The following is a 24,323-nucleotide window of genomic DNA, read 5'->3' as shown; positions in this document are numbered from 1 at the left end:
CAGGTCTGGCCGGTAGAATCACCATGGTCTGGCCGGTAGAAATGCGGTTTACACTCCGCGCAGACCTGGCAGTCTCTGGTGACAGCCCTGACTTCCTCGGTGGAGTAGGGCAGATTGCGGGCCTTGATGAAGTGGTACAATCGTGTGACTCCCGGTGACAAAGATTGTCGTGCAAGATCCGGCGTCGGTCCACCTGTGCGCTGGCACATGTATCTCGGGATTGGGCATCGGGAGGCTCGTTGAGCTTACCAGGGCGATACAAAATCTCGTAATTGTAGGTGGAGAGCTCGATCCTCCACCGCAAGATCTTATCATTTTTTTAAATTAAATTATTGAAAATTTTTGGTCAACCAACACAGTACATTGTGCATCCTTTACACAATATTATAACAACACAAATAACAATGACCTATTTTATAAACAAAAAATGAATAAATAATAAATAACAAAAATGAAAACTAGCCCTAATTGGCAACTGCCTTGTCACAAGTAACACTCTCCAAAAATATAATTTAACAGTCCAATATATAATTATCTGTCGCAACGACCTATACATACTATACAGTATATATTAACAACCCTGAGAGTCCTTCTGGTTCCTCCTCCTCCCCCCGCCCCCCCCCCCCCCCCCCCCCCCCCCCCCGATCCTGGGCTGCTGCTGCTGCCTTCTTTTTCCCATTCCGTCTATCTTTCTGCGAGGTATTCGACGAACGGTTGCCACCGCCTGGTGAACCCTTGAGCCGACCCCCTTAGGACGAACTTAATCCGCTCTAGCTTTATAAACCCCGCCATGTCATTTATCCAGGTCTCCACCCCCGGGGGCTTGGCTTCTTTCCACATTAGCAATATCCTGCGCCGGGCTACTAGGGACGCAAAGGCCAAAACATCGGCCTCTCTCGCCTCCTGCACTCCCGGCTCTTGTGCAACCCCAAATATAGCCAACCCCCAGCTTGGTTCGACCCGGACTCCTACTACTTTTGAAAGCACCTTTGTCACCCCCATCCAAAACCCCTGTAGTGCCGGGCATGACCAAAACATATGGGTATGATTCGCTGGGCTTCTCGAGCACCTCGCACACCTATCCTCCACCCCCAAAAATTTACTGAGCCGTGCTCCAGTCATATGTGCCCTGTGTAATACCTTAAACTGAATCAGGCTTAGCCTGGCACACGAGGACGACGAGTTTACCCTGCTTAGGGCATCTGCCCACAGCCCCTCCTCAATCTCCTCCCCCAGCTCTTCTTCCCATTTCCCTTTTAGTTCATCTACCATAGTCTCCCCTTCGTCCCTCATTTCCCTATATATGTCTGACACCTTACCATCCCCCACCCATGTCTTTGAGATCACTCTGTCCTGCACCTCTTGTGTCGGGAGCTGCGGGAATTCCCTCACCTGTTGCCTCGCAAAAGCCCTCAGTTGCATATACCTGAATGCATTCCCTTGGGGCAACCCATATTTCTCGGTCAGCGCTCCCAGACTCGCGAACTTCCCATCCACAAACAGATCTTTCAGTTGCGTTATTCCTGCTCTTTGCCACATTCCATATCCCCCATCCATTCCCCCCGGGGCAAACCTATGGTTGTTTCTTATCGGGGACCCCCCCCAAGGCTCCAGTCTTTCCCCTATGCCGTCTCCACTGTCCCCAAATCTTCAGTGTAGCCACCACCACCAGGCTTGTGGTGTAGTTCCTCGGTGAGAACGGCAATGGGGCTGTCACCATAGCCTGTAGGCTAGTCCCCCTACAGGACGCCCTCTCTAATCTCTTCCACGCCGCTCCCTCCTCCTCTCCCATCCACTTACTCACCATTGAAATATTAGCGGCCCAATAATACTCACTTAGGCTCGGTAGTGCCAGCCCCCCCCTATCCCTGCTACGCTGTAAGAATCCCTTCCTCACTCTCGGGGTCTTCCCGGCCCACACAAAACCCATGATGCTCTTTTCAATCCTTTTAAAAAAAGCCTTCGTGATCACCACCGGGAGGCACTGAAACACAAAGAGGAATCTCGGGAGGACCACCATCTTAACCGCCTGCACCCTCCCTGCCATTGACAGGGATACCATATCCCATCTCTTGAAATCCTCCTCCATCTGTTCCACCAACCGCGTTAAATTTAACCTATGCAATGTGCCCCAATTCTTAGCTATCTGGATCCCCAACGAAAGTCCCTTGTTACCTTCCTCAACGATAGGTCCTCTATTTCTCTACTCTGCTCCCCTGGATGCACCACAAACAACTCACTTTTCCCCATGTTCAATTTATACCCTGAGAAATCCCCAAACTCCCCAAGTTTCCGCATTATTTCTGGCATCCCCTCCGCCGGGTCCGCCACGTATAGTAGCAAATCGTCTGCATACAAAGATACCCGGTGCTCTTCTCCTCCCCTAAGTACTCCCCTCCACTTCTTGGAACCCCTCAATGCTATCGCCAGGGGCTCAATCGCCAGTGCAAACAATAATGGGGACAGAGGGCATCCCTGCCTTGTCCCTCTATGGAGCCGAAAATATGCAGATCCCCGTCCATTCGTGACCACGCTCGCCACTGGGGCCCTATACAACAGCTGCACCCATCTAACATACCCCTCTCCAAAACCAAATCTCCTCAACACCTCCCATAAATAATCCCACTCCACTCTATCAAATGCTTTCTCGGCATCCATCGCCACTACTATCTCCGTTTCTCCCTCTGGTGGGGCCATCATCATTACCCCTAACAACCTCCGTATATTCGTGTTCAGCTGTCTCCCCTTCACAAACCCAGTTTGGTCTTCGTGGGATCTTATCATTTTTTATCTTACCCCGCTGTGTGTTGTTAAACATGAAGGCAACCGACCGTTGGTCAGTGAGGAGAGTGAATCTCCTGCCGGCCAGGTAATGCCTCCAGTGCCTCACAGCTTCAACGATAGCTTGGGCCTCCATTTCGACCGAGGAGTGCCGAATTTCGGAGGCGTGGAGGGTGCGGGAAAAGAATGCCACGGGTCTGCCTGCCTGGTTGAGGGTGGCGGCCAGAGTGACGTCTGATGCATCGCTCTCAACTTGGAAGGGGAGCGTCTCGTCGACCGCGTGCATCGCGGCCTTGGCGATGTCGGCCTTGATACGGTTGAAGGCCTGGTGAGCCTCGGCCGTCAGTGGGAAAACGGTGGAGTGGATGAGTGGGCGGGCCTTGTCCACATAGTTAGGGACCCACTGGGCGTAGTATGAAAAGAACCCCAGGCATCGTTTGAGGGCCTTGGAGCAGTGGGGAAGGGGGAGATCCATGAGGGGGCGCATGTGATCGGGGTCGGGCCCTAGAACTCCGTTCTGGACCACATAGCCGAGGATAGCTAATCGGTTTGTGCTGAATACACACTTCTCCTTGTTGTAGGTTAGGTTGAGGAGTTTGGCGGTGTGGAGGAATTTGGAAAGGTTAGCGTCGTGGTCCTGCTGGTCGTGGCCGCAGATGGTGACATTATCCAGGTACGGGAAAGTGGCCCGCAGTCCGTACCGGTCAACCATTCGGTCCATCTCCTGTTGGAAGACCGAGACCCCGTTAGTGACGCCGAAGGGAACCCTAAGGAAGTGATAAAGGCGGCCGTCCGCTTCAAGCGCGATATACGGGCGGTCTGCCTTACGAATGGGGAGCTGGTGGTCGGCAGATTTTAAGTCCACTGTCGAGAAGACCCGGTACTGTGCAATCTGATTGACCATATCAGATATGCGTGGGAGGGGGTACGCGTCGAGCTGCGTGTACCGATTGATTGTCGTCAACGACCATCCTGTTTTTCTCCCCAGTTTTAACTACTACCACTTGGGCTCTCCAGGGGCTGTTGCTGGCCTCGATAATACCTTCCCGCAGCAGCCGCTGGACCTCTGACCTGATGAAGGTCCTGTCCTGAGCACTGTACTGTCTGCTCCTGGTGGCGACGGGTTTGCAATCCGAGGTGAGATTCGCAAACAGGGAAGGTGGGTCGACCTTAAGGGTTGTGAGGCCGCACACAGTAAGGGGTGGTAGGGGCCCGCCAAATTTCAGGGTTAGGCTCTGGAGGTTGCACTGGAAGTCCAGGCCGAGTAACAAGGCAGCGCAGAGGTTGGGGAGGACGTAGAGCCGGAAGCCGCTGAACTCCACACCCTGGACGGTGAGGGTGGTGGTCCAATACCTCCGGATTGCCACGGAGTGCGATCCGGAGGCCAGGGAGATTCTCTGATTGATGGGGTGTACCGGGAGGGAGCAGCGCCTTACCGTATCGGGATGGATGAAGCTCTCAGTGCTCCCCGAGTCCAGAAGGCAGGATATCTTGTGCCCGTTGACCTTCACTGTCGTCGACGCGGTTGCGAGAGTGGGCGGTCGGGACTGGTCGATTGAGATGGAGGCCAGTCGCGGCTGGTCAGTGGCGGTCGCAGACGATGAGCGGCCCGGTGAGGTGCCCGACGAACGGGGGTCCTGAGGTGGGGAAGATGGCGGCACCCACGGGCTGCACGTGTCTTAAGGCAGGCAAGGTGGTGGCGCCCACGGGCCGCACGTGTTGTGAGGCAAGCACGATGGCGAATAAGATGGCGGCGAACAAGGTGGCGGCGCCCAGGGGCCACACATGGTGTGAGGGGAGCAAGATGGCGGCACCCACGGGCCGCACATGTTGTTCGAGGAGCAAGGTGGCAGCGACCGCGGATCGCACACGTGGGGGGTGCCGGAACAATAGCGGCGACCGGGCGGGCCTGGCACACCGGAGCGAAATGTCCTTTCTTGCCGCAGGCCTTGCAGAGTGCGCTCCCTAAGTGGTAGGTCAGAATGCTCAGCGGCCGAAACGGCCTGGCAATCGCAGTCCCTCACCAGGACGTGCAGGGCACTCCAGAAATCTTCCACAGACTCACCGGGGAGTTGATGCCGCGAGGACAGGTGGTGCCTGCCGTAGATTTTGTTGGTCTGCTGAGTGCAGTTCTCCTTCAGCATTGCCATGGCCTCAGCGTAGGTCGGTGCGTCCCGGATGAGGGAAAAGACATCGGTGCTCAGCCGCGTGCAAAGGATCTGGAGTTGCTGTGCCTCCGGGGTTGGGTCTGTACCAGATCCGATGTCGGCTTCAAAGCAAGCTAGCCACTGTGCGAAGGCCGACTTGGCATTGTCTGCTTGAGGGTGCAGCTGCAGGCGATCCGGCTTGATGCGGAGGTCCATCGTTGTAAAATCTCTGCGTAATAAATTGATGCACTATCAATTACGACGAGACGAGAGTAGAGAGTAATCGAGGCTTTATTACGCAGAGATGTGTGGCCTCCTGCAGCTGCTGCCGAAATGGCTGCCGTTCGGAGAGCACACACATTTATACTCCACCTGCTGGGCGGAGCCAGCAGGCAGGGATCTACCCCCGTACCTGTAGTACAGGGGCCTTACCGTAATACCCCTCATATGCGATGTATACAATACAACAGTGGTGACTAGCACCCCCCCCCCCCCACCCCAATGCAGACCCCGTTCAGAGGATGGGTGCGAGCGCGCTGTCCGCAAAAAGACAGGAGTCAGACTTGGGCATAAACTGAGGAGCAGCAGAGGTTCCCTCACAGCGAGCGATCATCACTCCCCTGCCTTGTATATTGGCCCATTGACAGTGCCCACACAGGCCCATCACCCTGGGCGATTTTATACCGACCTCGAGAGGGTGGAACGGGGTATTCTGGAGGGGGACGGTGTGATGGGAGGGCGGGGAAGGAGGGAAATGGGGGTGCGGGAGAGACTGGGGGCGGAGCTGACGGACACGGCCTCGTCCTGTGATGGCCTCCCTGATGCTCCATGGGCGCCAGACCCTGCCTCCGCCTGCCCTCCATCCTCTGGCTCCTCCTCGGGTTGGCCCTCCTCCTCCTCCTCCAGCTCATCGCCAGGCTGCTGTGCCAGGTTGCGAGGGCACAGCAGGTCACCACGAAGCAGGCGACCCTGCGGGAGGCACCACCAGAGCGGTCGCGGCATCGGAGCCGTATTTTGAGCAGCTCGGTGCATCGCTCACTGAGAGCCCAGTGGCCACGTGGGCCTCATTGTGACAGGTCTCCACCTTGGTCAGCAGTCTCCACATTGGTGTCATCGGCCAGGACCTCAGTGGGTGCCCCTTGCCCCCTAAGAGCCAACCAGTTATCCTGGGTTGGTCCTCGAAGGTCTCCGAGTGCTCCAGGATGTAGCTGTCATGCAATCTCCCAGGGTAGGGGGTGCACACGTGCATGGTCTGGAAGCTGTGCATGATCTGGACATTCAGCAAGTGGAACCCCTTCCTGTTAATATAGGGCACACCCTGCTGCCCTGGTCACCACATGCGTGCCATCGATCGTGCTCTCTCCTTTGGCATCCCAGCGACAGTAGTAAATCCTGAGCCCGGGCCGAGTCCAGGTCAAAGATGATAGAGTTGGATGCCCGGCCATATTAACATAGAACATACAGTGCAGAAGGAGGCCATTTGGCCCATCGAGTCTGCACCGACCCACTTAAGCCCTCACTTCCACCCCATCCCCGCAACCCAACAACCCCTCCTAACCTTTTTGGTCACTAAGGGCAATTTAACATGGCCTATCCATCTAACCTGTGCATTGGGCATCCGTGACCTCCCGGATGCACGATTGTGAAATGCCGTACAGGTCCCCGCTCGGACCCTGGAATAAACTGGTGGCATAAAGGTCTAGGGGCTGGTTTAGCTCACTGGGCTAAATCGCTGGCTTTTAAAGCAGACCAAGGCAGGCCAGCAGCACGGTTCAATTCCCGTACCAGCCTCCCCGAACAGGTGCCGGAATGTGGCGACTAGTAACTTCATTGAAGCCTACTTGTGACAATAAGCAATTTTCATTTTATTTTCATTTCAGAATCGTAGAATCACAGAAGGAGGCCATTCAGCCCATCAAGTCTGCACCGACCCTCTGAAAGAGTACCCTACGTAGGGTCAGACCCACACCCTATCCCCTTAAACCAGTAACCCCACCTAACTTTTTTTAAAATAAAAAAATAAATAAATTTAGAGGACCCAATTGATTTTTTTTCCCAATTAAGGGGCAATTTATCGTGGCCAATCCACCCACCCTGCACATCTTTGGGTTGTGGGGGCGAAACCCACGCAAGCACGGGGAGAATGTGCAAACTCCACATGGACAGTGACCCAGAGCCGGGATCGAACCTGGGACCTCGGCGCCGTGAGGCAGCAGAGGCTAACCCACTGCGCCACCGTGCTGCCCTAACCCCTAGACAGTAAGGGGCAATTTAGCACGGCCAATCCACCTAACCTGCACATCTGTAAGAAACTACAGAGAGTCGTCAACACATTCAGCCCAGTCCATCACACAAACCTGCCTCCCATCCATTGACTCCATCTACACCTCCCGCTGCCTGGGGAAAGCGGGCAGCATAATCAAAGATCCTTCCCACCCGGCTTACTCACTCTTCCAACTTCTTCCATCGGGCAGGCGATACAGAAGTCTGAGAACACGCACGAACAGACTCAAAAAGCAGCTTTGGCCCCACTGTCACCAGACTCCGATACGATCCTCTTTTGGACTGAACTGATCTCTTCACGACTGTGTAGTGCTACACTCCTGCATGCTTCCCCCGATGCCTGTGTCTATGTATTTACATTGTGTATTTATGTATGTAATATATTTTCCATGTATGGAACGATCTGTCTGGATTGTAATCAGAACAATACTTTTTACTGTACTCGGTACACATGACAATAAATCCAATCCAATTCAATTCATCTTTGGACTGTGGGAGCAAATCCACGCACACACAGGGAGAAAGTGCAAACTCCACACAGACAGTGACCCAAGGCTGGAATTGAACCTGGGACCTTGGCGCTGTGAGGCAGCAGTGCTAACCATTATGCCACCGTGCTGCCCTTCACAGCTACTGGGAGTAGGTGTCCTATTCCTCCACGGGGCCAAGTCCATGAGGACGTGGCCCAGTGCCTCATTGTCTCTCTCCTGAGACGGAGTCTTCTGCGGCACACGCTATCTGTCATCTCATTGAATGACCAACGATGTGCACACAGACACACACACACGCAGACACACACATGCACACACACACACGCAGGCACAGACACACACGCGCGCACAGCCACAGACATGCAGGCACACACGCAGACACACACACAAACACACACACAGACAGACATGCAGGCACACACGCAGCCACAAACACAGACACACACGCAGACCCATGCAGACACAAACACAGAGAAACACACAGCCACACACACAGACATAGACTCTCAGACATACAGACACACACAGCCATACACAAACACAGAGACACAGACAGAAACATATGCAGAAATACAGACAGAGACACAGGCATACACACACACATATACACAGAGACACACACAGAGACATACACACATAAACATACACACAGACACACACAGATATATAGACAGAGACACACACGCAAACACACACAGGCACAGAGAAACACACACAGCCATACAGGCACAGAGACACAGACATAGAAATACACAGTCACAGAGACACACACAGTCAGACAGACACACACACAGACTGCAGGAAATGTGGGTGATGTGGAGTATGTGCTAAGTGTTGATATTTAAAGGGAGATTCGATGCTGCTGTGGATCAAACACAGAGGGATTGAGGAAGGAGGGATTGAGGGGATGCTCATAACAGCAGCCAGACCGATGGTGGGGGAGGGGGATGGACTCGGATTAAATCCCAGGGGACGGAGGGAGCTTGGGAAAGACAGATGGGGATGGTGAGGAGTCTGACCAGGAGGGTGGGGGGTTGAACGGAGTGGGGAAGCTGCAGGATCCTGGGTTCAAACTGGGGTACTGAGGTCAATTGGATCTCCCGCCCACTCCCCAAATACCATCAATTACTCACCTGGTGCAGACAGGATCTGGGATCTTCCTGTGCAGTGTGCGTGGTGCTCAGGACGGGGAAATACTAAATCCCTACACTGAGACAGCCTCCTGCAGTAGAGCAGCTTCACTGAACATCGAGCTCACTCCCTTCACTTTCACTTTCCTCACTCACCCCAAACTTTCACTTTCGTTTCTGCTCATTCCCCGCCCCCATCTCCTGGTCACTCCCTCCCAGACTGTCCCACTCCCTCCCAGACTGTCCCAGATCTATGGAATTCCTTGCCCAGTGAAGCAGTAGAGGCTCCTTCATTAAATGTTTTTAAGATAAAGATAGATAGTTTTTTGAAGAATAAAGGGATTAAGGGTCATGGTGTTCGGGCCGGAAAGTGGAGCTGAGTCCACAAAAGATCAGCCATGATCTCATTGAGTGGCGGAGCAGGCTCGAGGGGCCAGATGGCCGACTCCTGCTCCTAGTTCTTATGTTCTTATGTCCCACACTGTGTCCCTCCCTCCCAGACTGTCCCACACTGTGGCCCAATCCCTCCCAAACTGTCCCACACTGTGTCCCTCCCCCTCCCAGACTGTCCCACAGTGTGTCCCTCTCCCTCCCAGACTGCCCCTCTCCTCCCAGACTGTTCCACACTGTGTCCCTCTCCCTCCCAGACTGTCCCATACTGTGTCCCTCTCCCTCCCAGACTGTACCACACTGTGTCCCGCAACCTCCCAGACTGTCCCACACTGTGTCCCTCTCCCTCCCAGACTGTCCCACACAGTGTCCCTCTCCCTCCCAGACTGTCCCACACTGTGTCCCTCTCCCTCCCAGACTGTACCACACTGTGTCCCGCAACCTCCCAGACTGTCCCACACTGTGTCCCTCTCCCTCCCAGACTGTCCCACACAGTGTCCCTCTCCCTCCCAGACTGTCCCACACTGTGTCCCGCTCCCTCCCAGACTGTCCCACTCCCTCCTAGACTGTCCCACACTGTGTCCCACTCCCTCCCAGACTGCCCCACAGTGACCCACTCCCTCCTACACTGTCCCACCCTCTCCCAGACTGTCCCACTCCCTCCCAGACTGTCCCACTCCCTCCCAGACAGTCCCACACTGTGTCCCTCTCCCTCCCAGACTGTCCCACAATGTGTCCCTCCCCTCCCAGACTGTCCCACAATGTGTCCCTCCCCCTCCCATACTGTCCCTCTCCATCCCAGACTGTCCCACACTGTGTCCCTCTCCCTCCCAGACTGTCCCACTCCCTCCCAGACTGTCCCACTCCCTCACTCCCTCCCAAACTGTCCCACACTGTGTCCCTCTCCCTCCCAGACTGTCCCACTCCCTCCCAGACTGTCCCACACTGTGTCCCTCTCCATCCCAGACTGTCCCTCCCCATCCCAGACTGTCCCACTGTGTCCCACTCCCTCCCACTGTCCCTCTCCCTCCCAGACTGTCCCACACTGTGTCCTGCTCCCTCCCAGACTGTCTCACTCCCTCCCAGACTGTCCCACAGTGTGTCCCACTCCCTCCCAGACTGTCCCACAGTGACCCACTCCCTCCCACACTGTCCCACCCTCTCCCAGACTGTCCCACTCCCTCCTAGACAGTCCCACACTGTGTCCCACTCCCTCCCAGACTGTCCCACAGTGACCCACTCCCTCCCACACTGTCCCACCCTCTCCCAGATTGTCCCACTCCTTCCCAGACTGTCCCACTCCCTCCCAGACAGTCCCACACTGTGTCACTCTCCCTCCCAGACTGTCCCACACAGTGTCCCTCTCCCTCCCAGACTGTCCCACACTGTGCCCCACTCCCTCCCAGACTGTCCCACTCCCTCCCAGACTGTCACACACTGTGTCCCTCTCCCTCCCAGACTGTCCCACACGGTGTCCCTCTCCCCCCCAGACTGTCCCACACTGTGTCCCACTCCCTCCCAGACTGTCCCACACTGTGTCCCTCTCCCTCCCAGACTGTCCCACTCTCTCCCAGGCTGTCCCACTCTGTGTCCCACTCCCTCCCAGACTGTCCCTCTCCCTCCCAGACTGTCCCACACTGTGTCCCTCTCCCTCCCAGACTGTCCCTCTCCCTCCCAGACTGTCCCACACAGTGTCCCTCTCCCTCCCAGAGTGTCCCACTCCCTCCCAGACTCTCCCACACTGTGTCCCACTCCCTCTCAGACTGTCCCACAGCGACCCACTCCCTCCCACACTGTCCCACCCTCTCCCAGACTGTCCCACTCCCTCCCAGACTGTCCCACTCCCTCCCAGACAGTCCCACTCCCTCCCAGACTGTCCCACTCCCTCCCAGACTGTCCCACTCCCTCCCAGACTGTCCCACTCCCTCCCAGACTGTCCCACTCCCTCCCAGACAGTCCCACGCTGTGTCCCTCTCCCTCCCAGTCTGTGTCAGTCCCCCTCCCAGACTGTCCCACAATATGTCCCTCCCCCTCCCCTACTGTCCCACAATGTGTCCCTCCCCCTCCCATACTGTCCCTCTCCATCCCAGACTGTCACACACTGTGTCCCTCTCCCTCCCAGACTGTCCCACACTGTGTCCCTCTCCCTCCCAGACTGTCCCACTCCCTCCCAGACTGTCCCACTCTCTCACTCCCTCACAAACTGTCCCACACTGTGTCCCTCTCCCTCCCAGACTGTCCCTCTCCCTCCCAGACTGTCCCACTCCCTCCCAGACTGTCCCACACTGTGTCCCTCTCCATCCCAGACTGTCCCTCCCCATCCCAGACTGTTCCACTGTGTCCCACTCCCTCCCACTGTCCCTCGCCCTCCCAGACTGTCCCACTCTCTCCCAGACTGTCCCACACTGTGTCCAACTCCCTCCCAGACTGTCCCACTCCCTCCCAGACTGTCCCACACTGTGTCCCTCTCCCTCCCAGACTACCCCTCTCCCTCACAGACTGTCCCACACTGTCCCACACTGTGTCCCACTCCCTCCCAGACTGTCCCACACAGTGTCCCTCTCAGACTGTCCCACACTGTGTCCCACTCCCACCCAGACTGTCCCACACTGTGTCCCTCTCCCTCCCAGACTGTCCCACTCCCTCCCAGACTGTCCCACACTGTGTCCCTCTCCCTCCCAGACTGTCCCTCTCCTTCCCAGACTGTCCCACACTGTGTCCCTCCCCCTCCCAGACTGTCCCACACTGTGTCCCTCTCCCTCACAGACTGTCCCACACTGTTTCCCTCACCCTCCCAGACTGTCCCACACTGTGTCCCTCTCCCTCCCAGACTGCCCCTCTCCTCCCAGACTGTTCCACACTGTGTCCCTCTCCCTCCCAGACTGTCCCACAATGTGTCCCTCTCCATCCCAGACTGTCCCACACTGTGTCCCTCTCCCTCCCAGACTGTCCCACTCCTTCCCAGACTGTCCCACACTGTGTCCCTCTCCCTCCCAGACTGTCCCACACTGTCGCAATCCCTCCCAGACTGTCCCACAATGTGTCCCTCCCCCTCCCACACTGTGTCCCACTCCCTCCCAGACTGTCCCTCTCCCTCCCAGACTGTCTCACTCCCTCACAGACTGTCCCACACTGTGTCCCTCTCCCTCCCAGACTGTCCCACTCTCTCCCACACTGTATCCCACTCCCTCCCAGACTGTCCCACTCCCTCCCAGGCTGTCCCACACAGTCTCCCTCTCCCTCCCAGACTGTCCCGCCCCCTCCCAGATTGTCCCCCCCTCTCCCAGACTGTCCCACTCCCTCCCAGACTGTCCCACATTGTGTCCCTCCCCCTCCCAGACTGTCCCACACTGTGTCCCTCTCCCTCCCATACTGCCCCTCTCCTCCCAGACTGTTCCACACTGTGTCCCTCACCCTCCCAGACTGTCCCACACTGTGTCCCTCTCCCTCCCAGACTGTCCCACACTTTGTCACGCTACCTCCCAGACTGTCCCACTCCCTCCCAGACTGTCCCACACAGTGTCCCTCTCCCTCCCAGACTGTCCAACTCCCTCCCAGACTGTCCCACACTGTGTCCCACTCCCTCCCAGACTGTCCCACAATGACCCACTCCCTCCCACACTGTCCGACCCTCTCCCAGACTGTCCCACTCCCTCCCAGACAGTCCCACTCCCTCCCAGACAGTCCCACTCCCTCCCAGACAGTCCCACTCCCTCCCAGACTGTCCCACACTGTGTCACTCTCCCTCCCAGACTGTCCCACACAGTGTCCCTCTCCCTCCCAGACTGTCCCACACTGTGCCCCACTCCCTCCCAGACTGTCCCACTTCCTCCCAGACTGTCACACACTGTATCCCTCTCCCTCCCAGACTGTCCCACACGGTGTCCCTCTCCCCCCCCAGACTGTCCCACTCCCTCCCAGACTGTCCCACACTGTGTCCCTCTCCCTCCCAGACTGTCCCACTCCCTCCCAGACTGTCCCACTCCCTCACTCCCTCCCAAACTGTCCCACACTGTGTCCCTCTCCCTCCCAGACTGTCCCTCTCCATCCCAGACTGTCCCACTCGCTCCCAGACTGTCCCACACTGTGTCCCTCTCCATCCCAGACTGTCCCTCCCCATCCCAGACTGTCCCACTGTGTCCCACCCCCTCCCACTGTCCCTCTCCCTCCCAGACTGTCCCACATTGTGTCCCTCTCCCTCCCAGACTGTCCCACACTGTGTCCCACTCCCTCCCAGACTGTCCCACACTGTGTCCCTCTCCCTCCCAGACTGTCCCAAACTGTGTCCCTCTCCCTCCCATACTGTCCCACACTGTGTCCCTCTCCCTCCCAGACTGTCCCACTCTCTCCCAGACTGTCCCACACTGTGTCCAACTCCCTCCCAGACTGTCCCACTCCCTCCCAGACTGTCCCACACTGTGTCCCACTCCCTCCCAGACTGTCCCACACTGTGTCCCTCTCAGACTGTCCCACACTGTGTCCCACTTCCTCCCAGACTGTCCCACACTGTGTCCCTCTCCCTCCCAGACTGTCCCACACTGTGTCCCTCTCCCTCCCAGACTGTCCCTCTCCTTCCCAGACTGTCCCACACTGTGTCCCTCCCCCTCCCCGACTGTCCCACACTGTGTCCCTCTCCCTCCCAGACTGCCCCTCTCCTCCCAGACCGTTCCACACTGTGTCCCTCTCCCTCCCAGACTGTCCCACACTGTGTCCCTCTCCCTCCCAGACTGTCCCACACTGTGTCCCGCTACCTCCCAGACTGTCCCACTCCCTCCCAGACTGTCCCACACTGTGTCCCTCTCCCTCCCAGACTGTCCCACACTGTGTCCTGCTCCCTCCCAGACTGTCCCACTCCCTCCCAGACTGTCCCACAGTGTGTCCCACTCCCTCCCAGACTGTCCCACAGTGACCCACTCCCTCCCACACTGTCCCACCCTCTCCCAGACTGTCCCACTCCCTGCCAGACAGTCCCACAATGTGTCCCTCCCCCTCCCAGACTGTCCCACAATGTGTCCCTCCCCCTCCCATACTGTCCCTCTCCCTCCCAGACTGCCCCACTCCCTCCCAGACTGTCCCACACTGTGTCCCTCTCCCTCCCAGACTGTCCCACTCCCTCACTCCCTCCCAAACTGTCCCACACTGTGTCCCTCTCCCTCCCAGACTGTCCCACACTGTGTCCCTCTCCCTCCCAGACTGTCCCTCTCCCTCCCAGACTGCCCCACTCCCTCCCAGACTGTCCCACACTGTGTCCCTCTCCCTCCCAGACTGTCCCTCTCCCTCCCAGACTGTCCCACTCCTTCCCAGACTGTCCCACACTGTGTCCCTCTCCCCCCCAGACTGTCCCACACTGTGTCCCTCTCCATCCCAGACTGTCCTCCCGATCCCAGACTGTCCCACTGTGTCCCACTCCCTCCCACTGTCCCTCTCCCTCCCAGACTGTCCCACACTCTGTCCCACTCCCTCCCAGACTGTCCCACATTGTGTCCCTCTCCCTCCCAGACTGTCCCTCTCCCTCCCAGACTGTCCCACACAGTGTCCCTCTCCCTCCCAGAGTGTCCCACTCCCTCCCAGACTCTCCCACACTGTGTCCCACTCCCTCTCAGACTGTCCCACAGTGACCCACTCCCTCCCACACTGTCCCACTCCCTCCCAGACAGTCCCACTCCCTCCCAGACTGTCCCACTCCCTCCCAGACATTCACACACTGTGTCCCTCTCCCTCCCAGTCTGTGTCAGTCCCCCTCCCAGACTGTCCCACAATGTGTCCCTCCCCCTCCCCTACTGTGCCACAATGTGTCCCTCCCCCTCCCAGACTGTCCCTCTCCATCCCAGACTGTCACACACTGTGTCCCTCTCCCTCCCAGACTATCCCACACCGTGTCCCTCTCCCTCCCAGACTGTCCCACTCCCTCCCAGACTGTCCCACTCCCTCACTCCCTCACAAACTGTCCCACACTGTGTCCCTCTCCCTCCCAGACTGTCCCTCTCCCTCCCAGACTGTCCCACTCCCTCCCAGGCTGTCCCACACTGTGTCCCTCTCCCTCCCAGACTGTCCCTCTCCCTCCCAGACTGTCCCACTCCCTCCCAGGCTGTCCCACACTGTGTCCCTCTCCATCTCAGACTGTCCCTCCCCATCCCAGACTGTCCCACTGTGTCCCACTCCCTCCCAGACTGTCCCACTCCCTCCCAGACTGTCCCACACTGTGTCCCTCTCCCTCCCAGACTGTCCCACACAGTGTCCCTCTCCCTCCCAGACTGTCCCACACTGTGTCCCGCTACCTCCCAGACTGTCCCACCCCCTCCCAGACTGTCCCACACTGTGTCCCTCTCCCTCCCAGACTGTCCCACCTGTGTCCCTCTCCCTCCCAGACTGTCCCACACTGTGTCACGCTACCTCCCAGACTGTCCCACTCCCTCCCAGACTGTCCCACACTGTGTCCCTCTCCCTCCAGACTGTCCCACACTGTGTCCCTCTCCCTCCCAGACTGTCCCACCCCCTCCCAGACTGTCCCACAGTGTCCCCCTCCCACCCAGACTGTCCCTCCTCCTCCCAGACTGTCCCACACTGTGTCCCACTCCCTCCCAGACAGTCCCACACTGTGTCCCACTCCCTCCCAGACTGTCCCACTCCCTCCCAGACAGTCTCACACTGTGTCCCTCTCCCTACCAGACTTTCCCACAATGTGTCCCTCCCCCTCCCAGACTGTCCCAGAATGTTTCCCTCCCCCTCCCAGACTGTCCCTCTCCCTCCCAGACTGTCCCACTCCCTCCCAAACTGTCCCACTGTGTCCCACTCTCTCCCAGACTGTCCCACTCCCTCCCAGACTGTCCCACACTGTGTCCCTCCCTCCCAGACTGTCCCACACTGTGTCCCAATCCCTCCCAGACTGTCTCACACTGTGTCGCTCCCCCTCCCAGACTGTCCCACAGTGTCCCTCTCCATCCCAGACTGTCCCACACTGTGTCCCTCTCCCTCCCAGACTGTCCCACCCCTTCCCAGACTGTCCCACACTGTGTCCCTCTCCCTCCCAGACTGTCCCACACTGTGTCCCAATCCCTCCCAGACTGTCCCACAATGTGTCCCTCCCCCTCCCACACTGTGTCCCACTCACTCCCAGACTGTCCCTCTCCCTCCCAGACTGTCCCTCTCCCTCCCAGACTGTCCCACTCCCTCACAGACTGTCCCACACTGTGTCCCTCTCCCTCCCAGACTGTCCCACTCTCTCCCAGACTGTCCCACACTGTATCCCACTCCCTCCCAGACTGTCCCACTCCCTCCCAGACTGTCCCACACTGTGTCCCTCTCCCTCCCAGACTGTCCCTCCCCCTCCCAGACTGTCCCACTCCCTCCCAGACTGTCCCACTCCCTCCCAGATTGTCCCACACTATGTCCCTCTCCCTCCCAGACTGTCCCACTCCCTCCCAGACTGTCCCTCCCCCTCCCAGACTGTCCCACTCCCTCCCAACCTGTCCCACACTGTGTCCCTCTCCCTCCCAGACTGTCCCACCCTCTCCCAGACTGTCCCACTCCCTCCCAGACTGTCCCACACTGTGTCGCTCTCCCTCCCAGACTGTCCCACTCCCTCCCAGACTGTCCCACACTGAGTCCCTCTCCCACCCAGACTGTCCCACTCCCTCCCAGACTGTCCCACACTGTGTCCCTCTCCCTCCCAGACTGTCCCACACAGTGTCCCACTCCCTCCCAGACTGTCCCACACTGTGTCCCTCCCCTTCCCAGACTGTCCCACACTGTGTCCCTCTCCCTCCCAGACTGCCCCTCTCCTCCCAGACTGTTCCACAATGTGTCCCTCTCCCTCCCACTGTCCCACACTGTGTCCCGCTACCTCCCAGACTGTCCCACCCCCTCCCAGACTGTCCCACACTGTGTCCCTCTCCCTCCCAGACTGTCCCACACAGTGTCCCTCTCCTTCCCAGACTGTCCCACTCCCTCCCAGACTGTCCCACACTGTGTCCCACTCCCTCCCAGACTGTCCCACAGTGACCCACTCCCTCCTACACTGTCCCACCCTTTCCCACTCCCTCCCAGACAGTCCCACTCCCTCCCAGACTGTCCCACCCCCTCCCAGACAGTCCCACAATGTGTCCCTCCCCCTCCCAGACTGTCCCACAATGTGTCCCTCCCCCTCCCAGACTGTCCCACACTGTGTCCCACTCTCTCCCAGACTGTCCCACACTGTATCCCACTCCCTCCCAGACTGTCCCACACTGGGTCCCTCTCCCTCCCAGACTGTCCTTCTCCCTCCCAGACTGTCCCACACTGTGTCCCTCTCCCTCCCAGACTGTCCCACACTGTGTCCCTCTCCCTCCCAGACTGTCCCTCTCCTTCCCAGACTGTCCCACACTGAGTCCCTCCCCCTCCCAGACTGTCCCACACGGTGTCCCTCTGCCTCTCAGACTGTCCCACTTGCTCCCAGTGTCCCTCTCCCTCCCAGACTGTCCCTCTCCCTCCCAGACTGTCCCACTCCCTCCCAGACTGTCCCACACTGTCTCCCTCTCCCTCCCAGACTGTCCCACATTGTGTCCCTCGCCCTCCCAGACTGTCCCACACTGTGTCCCTCTCCCTCCCAGACTGTCCCACTGTGTCCCTCCCCCTTCCAGACTGTCCCTCCTCCTCCCAGACTGACCCACACTGTGTCCCTCCCCCTCCCAGACTGTCCCACACTGTGTCCCTCCCCTTCCCAGACTGTCCCTCCTCCTCCCAGACTGTCCCACACTGTGTCCCTCTCCCTCCCAGACTGTCCCACACTGTGTCCCACTCACTCCCAGACTGTCCCACACTGTGTCCCTCTCCCTCCCAGACTGTACCTCTCCCTCCCAGATTGTCCCACACTGTGTCCCTCTCCCTCCCAGACTGTCCCACTCCCTCCCAGACTGTCCCTCCCCCTCCCAGACTGTCCCACTCCCTCCCAACCTGTCCCACACTGTGTCCCTCTCCCTCCCAGACTGTCCCACCCTCTCCCAGACTGTCCCACTCCCTCCCAGACTGTGTCGCTCTCCCTCCCAGACTGTCCCACTCCCTCCCAGACTGTCCCACACTGAGTCCCTCTCCCTCCCAGACTGTCCCACTCCCTCCCAGACTGTCCCACACTGTGTCCCTCTCCCTCCCAGACTGTCCCACACAGTGTACCACTCCCTCCCAGACTGTCCCACACTGTGTCCCTCCCCTTCCCAGACTGTCCCACACTGTGTCCCTCTCCCTCCCAGACTGCCCCTCTCCTCCCAGACTGTTCCACAATGTGTCCCTCTCCCTCCCACTGTCCCACACTGTGTCCCTCTCCCTCCCAGACTGTCCCACACTGTGTCCCGCTACCTCCCAGACTGTCCCACCCCCTCCCAGACTGTCCCACACTGTGTCCCTCTCCCTCCCAGACTGTCCCACACAGTGTCCCTCTCCCTCCCAGACTGTCCCACACTGTGTCCCTCTCCCTCCCAGACTGTCCCTCTCCTTCCCAGACTGTCCCACACTGAGTCCCTCCCCCTCCCAGACTGTCCCACACGGTGTCCCTCTGCCTCTCAGACTGTCCCACTTGCTCCCAGTGTCCCTCTCCCTCCCAGACTGTCCCTCTCCCTCCCAGACTGTCCCTCCTCCTCCCAGACTGACCCACACTGTGTCCCTCCCCCTCCCAGACTGTCCCACACTGTGTCCCTCCCCTTCCCAGACTGTCCCTCCTCCTCCCAGACTGTCCCACACTGTGTCCCTCTCCCTCCCAGACTGTCCCACACTGTGTCCCACTCACTCCCAGACTGTCCCACACTGTGTACCTCTCCCTCCCAGACTGTCCCACACTGTGTCCCTCTCCCTCCCAGACTGTCCCACTCCCTCCCAGACTGTCCCTCCCCCTCCCAGACTGTCCCACTCCCTCCCAACCTGTCCCACACTGTGTCCCTCTCCCTCCCAGACTGTCCCACCCTCTCCCAGACTGTCCCACTCCCTCCCAGACTGTCCCACACTGTGTCGCTCTCCCTCCCAGACTGTCCCACTCCCTCCCAGACTGTCCCACACTGAGTCCCTCTCCCTCCCAGACTGTCCCACTCCCTCCCAGACTGTCCCACACTGTGTCCCTCTCCCTCCCAGACTGTCCCACACAGTGTCCCACTCCCTCCCAGACTGTCCCACACTGTGTCCCTCCCCTTCCCAGACTGTCCCACACTGTGTCCCTCTCCCTCCCAGACTGCCCCTCTCCTCCCAGACTGTTCCACAATGTGTCCCTCTCCCTCCCACTGTCCCACACTGTGTCCTTCTCCCTCCCAGACTGTCCCACACTGTGTCCGGCTACCTCCCAGACTGTCCCACCCCCTCCCAGACTGTCCCACACTGTGTCCCTCTCCCTCCCAGACTGTCCCACACAGTGTCCCTCTCCTTCCCAGACTGTCCCACTCCCTCCCAGACTGTCCCACACTGTGTCCCACTCCCTCCCAGACTGTCCCACAGTGACCCACTCACTCCCAGACTGTCCCACACTGTGTACCTTACCCTCCCAGACTGTCCCACACTGTGTCCCTCTCCCTCCCAGACTGTACCTCTCCTTCCCAGACTGTCCCACACTGTGCCCCTCCCCCTCCCAGACTGTCCCACACTGTGTCCCTCTGCCTCCCAGACTGTCCCACTCCCTCCCAGATTGTCCCAGTGTCCCTCTCCCTCCCAGACTGTCCCTCCTCCTCCCAGACTGTCCCACACTGTGTCCCTCTCCCTCCCAGACTGTCCCTCTCCCTCCCAGACTGTCCCTCTCCCTCCCAGACTGTCCCACACTGTGTCCCTCCCCCTCCCAGACTGTCCCTCCTCCTCCCAGACTGTCCCACTCCCTCCCAGACTGTCCCACTCCCTCCCAGATTGTCCCACACTGTGTCCCTCTCCCTCCCAGAATGTCCCACTCCCTCCCAGACTGTCCCTCCCCCTCCCAGACTGTCCCACTCCCTCCCAACCTGTCCCACACTGTGTCCCTCTCACTCCCAGACTGTCCCACCCTCTCCCAGACTGTCCCACTCCCTCCCAGACTGTCCCACACTGTGTCGCTCTCCCTCCCAGACTGTCCCACTCCCTCCCAGACTGTCCCACACTGAGTCCCTCTCCCTCCCAGACTGTCCCACTCCCTCCCAGACTGTCCCACACTGTGTCCCTCTCCCTCCCAGACTGTCCCACAGAGTTTCCCCTCCCTCCCAGACTGTCCCACACTGTGTCCCTCCCCTTCCCAGACTGACCCACACTGTGTCCCTCTCCCTCCCAGACTGCCCCTTTCCTCCCAGACTGTTCCACAATGTGTCCCTCTCCCTCCCACTGTCCCACACTGTGTCCCGCTACCTCCCAGACTGTCCCACCCCCTCCCAGACTGTCCCACACTGTGTCCCTCTCCCTCCCAGACTGTCCCACACAGTGTCCCTCTCCTTCCCAGACTGTCCCACTCCCTCCCAGACTGTCCCACACTGTGTCCCACTCCCTCCCAGACTGTCCCACAGTGATCCACTCCCTCCTACACTGTCCCACCCTTTCCCACTCCCTCCCAGACAGTCCCACTCCCTCCCAGACTGTCCCACCCCCTCCCAGACAGTCCCACACTGTGTCCCTCCCCCTCCCAGACTGTCCCACAATGTGTCCCTCCCCCTCCCAGACTGTCCCACACTGTGTCCCACTCTCTCCTACACTGTATCCCACTCCCTCCCAGACTGTCCCACACTGTGTCCCTCTCCCTCCCAGACTGTCCTTCTCCCTCCCAGACTGTCCCTCTCCCTCCCAGACTGTCCCACACTGTGTCCCTCTCCCTCCCAGACTGTCCCACACTGTGTCCCTCTCCCTCCCAGACTGTCCCTCCCCCTCCCAGACTGTCCCACACGGTGTCCCTCTCCCTCCCAGACTGTCCCTCTCCCTCCCAGACTGTCCCACTCCCTCCCAGACTGTCCCACACTGTGTCCCTCTCCCTCCCAGACTGTCCCACATTGTGTCCCTCGCCCTCCCAGACTGTCCCACACTGTGTCCCTCTCACTCCCAGACTGTCCCACTGTGTCCCTCCCCCTTCCAGACTGTCCCTCCTCCTCCCAGACTGTCCCACACTGTGTCCCTCTCCCTCCCAGACTGTCCCATACTGTGTCCCTCTCCCTCCCAGACTGTCCCTCCTCCTCCCAGACTGACCCACACTGTGTCCCTCCCCCTCCCAGACTGTCCCACACTGTGTCCCTCCCCTTCCCAGACTGTCCCTCCTCCTCCCAGACTGTCCCACACTGTGTCCCTCTCCCTCCCAGACTGTCCCACACTGTGTCCCGCTACCTCCCAGACTGTCCCACTCCCTCCCAGACTGTCCCACACTGTGTCCCTCTCCCTCCCAGACTGTCCCACACTGTGTCCTGCTCCCTCCCAGACTGTCCCTCTCCCTCCCAGACTGCCCCACTCCCTCCCAGACTGTCCCACACTGTGTCCCTCTCCCTCCCAGACTGTCCCTCTCCCTCCCAGACTGTCCCACTCCTTCCCAGACTGTCCCACACTGTGTCCCTCTCCCCCCCAGACTGTCCCACACTGTGTCCCTCTCCCTCCCAGACTGTCCCTCTCCCTCCCAGACTGTCCCACTCCTTCCCAGACTGTCCCACACTGTGTCCCTCTCCCCCCCAGACTGTCCCACACTGTGTCCCTCTCCATCCCAGACTGTCCTCCCGATCCCAGACTGTCCCACTGTGTCCCACTCCCTCCCACTGTCCCTCTCCCTCCCAGACTGTCCCACACTCTGTCCCACTCCCTCCCAGACTGTCCCACATTGTGTCCCTCTCCCTCCCAGACTGTCCCTCTCCCTCCCAGACTGTCCCACACAGTGTCCCTCTCCCTCCCAGAGTGTCCCACTCCCTCCCAGACTCTCCCACACTGTGTCCCACTCCCTCTCAGACTGTCCCACAGTGACCCACTCCCTCCCACACTGTCCCACTCCCTCCCAGACAGTCCCACTCCCTCCCAGACTGTCCCACTCCCTCCCAGACATTCACACACTGTGTCCCTCTCCCTCCCAGTCTGTGTCAGTCCCCCTCCCAGACTGTCCCACAATGTGTCCCTCCCCCTCCCCTACTGTGCCACAATGTGTCCCTCCCCCTCCTAGACTGTCCCTCTCCATCCCAGACTGTCACACACTGTGTCCCTCTCCCTCCCAGACTATCCCACACCGTGTCCCTCTCCCTCCCAGACTGTCCCACTCCCTCCCAGACTGTCCCACTCCCTCACTCCCTCACAAACTGTCCCACACTGTGTCCCTCTCCCTCCCAGACTGTCCCTCTCCCTCCCAGACTGTCCCACTCCCTCCCAGGCTGTCCCACACTGTGTCCCTCTCCCTCCCAGACTGTCCCTCTCCCTCCCAGACTGTCCCACTCCCTCCCAGGCTGTCCCACACTGTGTCCCTCTCCATCTCAGACTGTCCCTCCCCATCCCAGACTGTCCCACTGTGTCCCACTCCCTCCCAGACTGTCCCACTCCCTCCCAGACTGTCCCACACTGTGTCCCTCTCCCTCCCAGACTGTCCCACACAGTGTCCCTCTCCCTCCCAGACTGTCCCACACTGTGTCCCGCTACCTCCCAGACTGTCCCACCCCCTCCCAGACTGTCCCACACTGTGTCCCTCTCCCTCCCAGACTGTCCCACCTGTGTCCCTCTCCCTCCCAGACTGTCCCACACTGTGTCACGCTACCTCCCAGACTGTCCCACTCCCTCCCAGACTGTCCCACACTGTGTCCCTCTCCCTCCAGACTGTCCCACACTGTGTCCCTCTCCCTCCCAGACTGTCCCACCCCCTCCCAGACTGTCCCACAGTGTCCCCCTCCCACCCAGACTGTCCCTCCTCCTCCCAGACTGTCCCACACTGTGTCCCACTCCCTCCCAGACAGTCCCACACTGTGTCCCACTCCCTCCCAGACTGTCCCACTCCCTCCCAGACAGTCTCACACTGTGTCCCTCTCCCTACCAGACTTTCCCACAATGTGTCCCTCCCCCTCCCAGACTGTCCCAGAATGTTTCCCTCCCCCTCCCAGACTGTCCCTCTCCCTCCCAGACTGTCCCACTCCCTCCCAAACTGTCCCACTGTGTCCCACTCTCTCCCAGACTGTCCCACTCCCTCCCAGACTGTCCCACACTGTGTCCCTCCCTCCCAGACTGTCCCACACTGTGTCCCAATCCCTCCCAGACTGTCTCACACTGTGTCGCTCCCCCTCCCAGACTGTCCCACAGTGTCCCTCTCCATCCCAGACTGTCCCACACTGTGTCCCTCTCCCTCCCAGACTGTCCCACCCCTTCCCAGACTGTCCCACACTGTGTCCCTCTCCCTCCCAGACTGTCCCACACTGTGTCCCAATCCCTCCCAGACTGTCCCACAATGTGTCCCTCCCCCTCCCACACTGTGTCCCACTCACTCCCAGACTGTCCCTCTCCCTCCCAGACTGTCCCTCTCCCTCCCAGACTGTCCCACTCCCTCACAGACTGTCCCACACTGTGTCCCTCTCCCTCCCAGACTGTCCCACTCTCTCCCAGACTGTCCCACACTGTATCCCACTCCCTCCCAGACTGTCCCACTCCCTCCCAGACTGTCCCACACTGTGTCCCTCTCCCTCCCAGACTGTCCCTCCCCCTCCCAGACTGTCCCACTCCCTCCCAGACTGTCCCACTCCCTCCCAGATTGTCCCACACTATGTCCCTCTCCCTCCCAGACTGTCCCACTCCCTCCCAGACTGTCCCTCCCCCTCCCAGACTGTCCCACTCCCTCCCAACCTGTCCCACACTGTGTCCCTCTCCCTCCCAGACTGTCCCACCCTCTCCCAGACTGTCCCACTCCCTCCCAGACTGTCCCACACTGTGTCGCTCTCCCTCCCAGACTGTCCCACTCCCTCCCAGACTGTCCCACACTGAGTCCCTCTCCCACCCAGACTGTCCCACTCCCTCCCAGACTGTCCCACACTGTGTCCCTCTCCCTCCCAGACTGTCCCACACAGTGTCCCACTCCCTCCCAGACTGTCCCACACTGTGTCCCTCCCCTTCCCAGACTGTCCCACACTGTGTCCCTCTCCCTCCCAGACTGCCCCTCTCCTCCCAGACTGTTCCACAATGTGTCCCTCTCCCTCCCA

The 24,323-nt window shown here is 59.4% G+C and overlaps 1 protein-coding gene across 2 annotated transcripts in view; it reads right to left on the bottom strand.

The window, feature by feature from the left end:
- The window catches only part of LOC140419728 (uncharacterized), a 132,855-nt gene that overhangs the window by 41,841 nt on the left and 66,691 nt on the right, over positions 1 to 24,323 (bottom strand). Inside the window, exon 1 of one of the 2 annotated variants that reach the window (XM_072503664.1) lies at positions 8,836 to 8,988. The exons of the other annotated variant lie outside the window; for it this stretch is intronic. The gene's annotated coding sequence lies outside the window, so the exon portion shown is untranslated. Of the gene's footprint in view, positions 1 to 8,835; positions 8,989 to 24,323 lie in introns of those variants that run through there. 2 annotated transcript variants of the gene reach the window in all.

This window comes from Scyliorhinus torazame, chromosome 5 (assembly GCF_047496885.1).
Source record: "Scyliorhinus torazame isolate Kashiwa2021f chromosome 5, sScyTor2.1, whole genome shotgun sequence".
Classification (NCBI taxonomy): Eukaryota; Metazoa; Chordata; class Chondrichthyes; order Carcharhiniformes; family Scyliorhinidae; genus Scyliorhinus; species Scyliorhinus torazame.
The sequence above is the reverse complement of the archived record's forward strand: the minus strand, read 5'-3'. Positions and strand labels throughout refer to the sequence as shown.